This window comes from Papio anubis, chromosome 10, assembly GCF_008728515.1.
Source record: "Papio anubis isolate 15944 chromosome 10, Panubis1.0, whole genome shotgun sequence".
Taxonomy (NCBI): Eukaryota; Metazoa; Chordata; class Mammalia; order Primates; family Cercopithecidae; genus Papio; species Papio anubis.
Genome location: NC_044985.1, coordinates 26,639,407 through 26,645,102, shown reverse-complemented (window position 1 = coordinate 26,645,102; position 5,696 = coordinate 26,639,407). Strand labels below are relative to the sequence as shown.

At 34.6% G+C, this 5,696-nt stretch overlaps 1 long non-coding RNA gene across 1 annotated transcript; it reads right to left on the bottom strand.

The window, feature by feature from the left end:
- Positions 1 to 255: 255 nt before the first annotated feature.
- LOC110740858 lies at positions 256 to 3,722 on the bottom strand. The gene is made up of 2 exons (XR_002516058.1): positions 3,688 to 3,722; positions 256 to 788 (listed from the first exon to the last, which is right to left on the bottom strand). It is a non-coding gene; the product is annotated as an uncharacterized LOC110740858 (long non-coding RNA).
- Positions 3,723 to 5,696: the final 1,974 nt, after the last annotated feature.

Sequence of the window (5,696 nt, the reverse complement as noted above, 5' to 3'; positions counted from 1 at the left end):
TAGATTTGTAAAAGTTCTTCACAGATTCTAAATAGTTTTTGGTCAAATCAATGTGTTGTAAATATTTTCTATCAATCTGGCTTATTTATTGAGTGCCGTCTCGATTAAAAGTCTTCTTGGCATTGCAAGCTAGATGATTAAAGGTTCTTTCCTCAACAAGTTTTCAATCACTAGTGCTAAGAAAAGGTTACCTGCAAACTTTCAGGGAGGATGGTAGATACATTTTTGGTTTTGTTTGTTTGTTTTTTACTTTGGATAGGTGAGTGGACACTTTTTTAAGACTAATATTCTCCAGTTCTAATTATTAACACAATTCCAGATTTGTGTTAGGTTTGACACATGTAGCCTCTGATCTTGTGACTTTATATTTCCATATAGTTTCTATTTTGGAGTTCATACCCAAATTGAAAGCTTTTTCTTATAACATAGTAAGTTTTGTAGCTATCACATGTGATCTTTTCGCAATTTGTTAATATGCATGGTGATGAATGCAAACAATTTAGAATTTCTTGATATCTGCCAAACACAAGTGTATTCTGGTCTCTACGCTTAGGATATTAAACTAAAACATACAAGATTGTACATTAAAGTTATTTACCTCAGAGATTACAGATTAGGTAAGAACTGTACGTACTGAAGTCCAACCACTAATAAAACATCAAAAATAAATAAATAAATAAATAACTTACGGTTATCCATGGGAATCTTTTTTTATCTTTTTGCTGGAAATTGTTGAATTTTAGCTGACAGTATTATTCAGGAGATGCTTTGTTTCCCAGGACAGATATCTACATAATAGAAGGAAAATATGTTTGTTTGTTTCAAAAATCCCTTCCATAAAAAATGATCTAAATTGTTCCATTCAAGCTAATTGTTAACCAAAATTTCAAGAATGTTAATCAAGAGCCCTCATAGGAACGAAAACATTTTTTTAACACAGTGGAAATGTGCAATAAATAAATTATGCCATTCAATGAGGTGAGAGCTCAGAATGTAATCATTAGCACTACTACTTAAATGGTAACCTCGCTTGACATTTTACTGGAAATGTATCTTCTTAGCAAAAACAACCAAAGGGACATCTTATTATGGGTTATTTAACTATATCTGTTGCCCCTGGATGCTTATATTCATTAACTAATTCACACAGTTTCTAATTTTGTATCTACCAAAAGTATGTGGAATTGGCTGCCTATATGTTTTATGTTTGAGGCATCTAAGAAGATATTTTTCTCTTAGTAATCATATTTCATTACTACTGTTACCTATTCATTATTTTATCATAGTTTCATTTTGAGAAACTCCGTATCATTGTTCAATATTGATTTTGTTTTAGGATATCATACTAGTGAAAAGCTCCAGATTCATCAATTGGCTTTAAATTTCAGCTTTGATATTTCCTAGTTTTATAGCATGGATAAATTATGTAACTTCTCTATGCCTTACTTTCCTCCTTTTTAAAATAGAGATAATGAATATATTTATCTTGAGGGAATATTCTCAGCTTAAATAAGTTGCTTTTAAAGACATATACATACCAAATTAGTATGTGTGTGTGTATGTGTTTAAAATAAATTGGAAGGTGGTTCAAAAATTTATTCCCCTGAATTCTTTTTAAAAAATTACTAAATACCTTAGAGCTCAAGAAGAAATTAGAAATGATGTTATCTTATGATGTCTAGAACATGATACAATGGAAATATTTATTATCTAAACACAATATTAAGGAGGGATTTATAACAAGATGCATTTGTTGGAAAAAAAGAAAGATAGAAATTAAATGAGCTAATCATTTAACTCAAGGAATTGGAAAAACATTGCCAAAGTAAACATAATTAAACAAGAAGGAAATAAATAATAAGACATAAACCAAATATCAGCAAAACCAAGAACAAAGAAAAATAGAGAGATTGAATAAAATTAAACGTGTTTATTTGAAAAGACTAATAAGATAGGGAACCAGTAGAAAACTTACTAAATGAGAAAATAGAAAAATATATAAAAAATAAAGGGAATATCAAAATATTAAAATTTCAAAGCATGTTATAAAGATTGCAGAAAATACATTTTAAAATAAAATACAATTGATACATTTCTGAAAAATGAGAATGGCAGAATTTGGTAAAAAAAAATGCAATAGAAAAATGTTAACAGACTTGTATTCATGAAAGAAATTAAATGATAAACAAAAATTCCTATACTTCTTCAAAAAATCTCATGCCCAGACATTTTTGGAGACAAATTGGTTAAAATCTACCCCTCCAAATAATTTTTTAAAGCATTAAACAAATAGTCACAAAAATCAAAAGGAAGACTAATTGCCAACTTATTTTGTTGGAGCTCATAAAATCCCATAAAATAATAATAAGGAGAAATAAGGAAAAGAAATTAGAGACCAATCTTATCAATGCAAATGCACAGCTATTAAATAAAATTTAACTATCTTAATTAGTTTGTTGGAAAATTTTAAAAATTCTTTAAATACTGTTTATTTTTAAAATGGAAGATATTTATTGACAGAAAATTACGATATAGGAGTTAAGAAGATATTATTTAGGCAGATAGTAAGGTTTTCCCTTTAATGAAAAGCAGTCCCCAAATCATTTTATTATCTAACAAAGAGCAGCTTGAAAAAACAAGCTGCAGACATAGATGAGCAAGCTGGAAGCTTGCACGAGTGAATGCCTGCAGCGGTTCCAATAGGAAAAGGCTACCTGAGGCTAGACATGTTCAACATGACGGCTCCATCTTCCCCTTTCCTTGTCAACGGCACGGTAAGGAACAGGGAATATAGTGCTGGCCAAGTAGAGACTCCATTTGCATAACGAAAGATTAAGGTGGGGTGGCCAGTTTACTCATGCACTATGTAAATGTCACACCTGGTCCAACCAATCTGTGAGCTCTGCGTAAATCAGACACCGCCTCATCCAGCCTGTCTGTAAAACCCTGTGGGCTCCACCGATGGCCTGAAGTTTCACTGGGGCACCTCGCTCTCAGGAGACAGAGCGTTGCTCCTATTAAACCTCTGCTTCTAAACCCACTTCTTGTGTGTCTGCCTACTGAATATCCTTGGCGTGAGATGACGAGCCTCGGGTATTTACCCCAGCCAACAACGTGGCTTCAATTATAACTGTCATCTACTCATAATGTTAATAATTGGTAAGCAGTGTATAATATTGTTTACCACATTGAAAGACCACATAATAAAAAACACTATCACTTCAATAGTTCTGAAAAATATATCACACTTGTTTTCATTAAAAACTCAGAAAAATAGCGGCAGAAAAAAGCCTCCCTAAAGAATGTGCCTATATACTTGGGAACTATATCAAATGTTTTATTTAATTGAGGGCACTTAAACATATTTTCTTTAAAAACAAAGAAAAGAATGCCTATTTTCGTCAATAGTGTTTTGCACAGTTATAATCAAAACCAATAGAGAAGAAGAAGAAAAAAAAAAAGAGTTTGAGATATGAGAGGATATGGTTTGGCTGGGTCCTCACCCAAACCTCATTTTGAATTGTAGTTCCTAAAATTTCCACGTGTGATGGGAGAGACCCAGTGGCAGATAATTGAATCACAGGGCCGGTTTCCCACGTACTGTTCGCACGGTAATGAATAAGTCTCACCTGATCCGGTGGTTTTATAAGGGGAAACCCCTGTCTCCTGGTTTTTATTCTCTCTCACCTGCTGCCAATGCAAGATGTGCCTTTCACCTTCCGCCATGATCGTGAGGCCTCCACAGCCACGTGGAACTGCGAGCCCATTAAACCTCTTTTTCTTCATAAATTACCCACTCTCGGCTGTCTTTATCAGCAGCGTGAAAACGAACTAATGCGAAGAGGCAGAGTTAAAAATGTCTTCATTTGTTGATTGCACAATTGTCAAAATTAAATTAAATTAAACAGAAAAGATACAATTATTACAATAAATAAAGTAATTCATCAAGATGGTTGCTTAGAAAGTCAGCCTAAACAAATCAATAGTATTTTGTTGTTGTTGTTGTTGTTGTGAGGGAGTTTTGCTCTCGCCGAGACTGGAGTGCTGTGGTGCAATCTCCGCTCACTGCAACCTCTGCCTCCCGGTTAAGCGATGCTCCTGCCTCAGCCTCTTGAGTAGCTGGGATTACAGGCGTGCCGCCGCCACGCTCAGGTATTTTTTTTTTCTTTTTGTTTTTCTTTTTTTTTTTTTTAATCTGAGAGGGAGTCTAGCTCTGTCACCAGGTTGAATGAAGTGCAGTGGCGAGATCTCAATCTCTGCCTCCTGGGTTCAAGCGATTCTCCCGCCTCAGCCTTCTGAGTGCTGGGACTGCAGGCACGCCCCTCCACCCCGCGCCCCGCCACGCCCAGCTAATTTTTGTATTTTTAGTAGAGAGGGGGTTTCTGGTGGCCAGGATGGTCTCGATTTCCTGACCTCGTGATCTGCCCACTGCGGCCTCCCAAAGTGCTGGGATTACAGGCATAATTACAGGCACCGCGACCGGACTAATTTTTTGTATTTTTGGTAGAGACGTGGTTTCATCATTTGGCCAGGATGGTCTCGAACTCCTGACCTCAGGCGACACAAATCAATTGTATTTTTCTTTAATGATTCATGTTAACTTTCAAAGGAAAGAAAGGAAACTCAATTAAAGATTTGGTAAAGAAGATGAGCAGTTGATTTACAAAGAAGTATAATTGATTTAAAGTTATATGGAAAAATGCTCAAACTCATTAGTAAAGTGAAACTGCAATGGAATACCTCTTTACAATCTCAGTAGGTAAAAATTAGAAAATTAAATAAAAACATCGGCAGAGATGTGAGAAAATAAGAATGTTTATAAATCTTTTAAAATTATTATCATGGGGAACATAAATGACAAAAACCCTTTTGGGAATAAATCTGTCTGTACTTAATGACCTTAATTGTTTCCTGTTGGGCTTTTGTGCCCCTGAGAAATGAGTTCTAGGTGTATATCCCAAATAAATACTCGTACAGAGCACAAACGTAATGTGCTGAAAATAATGTTGGGAAATGAATAAAAGATATGTGACTATGGACACTATGAAATATTTTGCATCATTTGGAAGCAACAAAACAAATTGTGCATACAATATTCAATGCCATTAGGACATTTTGACAGCCAGTGTTGGTTGCACGCAGATTCTTGTTAGGAAGTTACCCATGATCTCGCAAAGAAGAGGCCTTTCTATGAGAAAAGAGTGTGTCTGGTCTGGTGGAGCTGTGCCTAACTTTGACAGTTTCATTGGATATGAAGAATCCAATCGTGACCAGGATACATCATGAAAGCTCTCTTTGGACTGAATCAACTTCAGAAATATTGGAGAGTGGTTGGATATGGAGTGAATTAAACAACAATAGATGGCCACATGAATGCTTGAGTGGTTTCTTTTTGGAAAATAAAAATTTAAAAAAGATAAAACCTTACATGTACCTTAATCAGATATCACAAATAACAGTGGATCCTAATAGTTAAATAAACAATAACTTCCTTCTCTTCCTCCTTCTCCTCTTCTCTTCCTACCTGTCAATTTTCAAGCTAATCATGTTTTCCTTTTTACACTTACTACTAGAAACTTTAGATTAAATGTAAAGGCCATCTACTACCAAAGTCTAGTTGTCATTGTTTTAGCTCTATTTATTTATTTGTTTATTTTGTTTTAGAGACAAGGCTTTACTCTGTCACCTAGGATGTA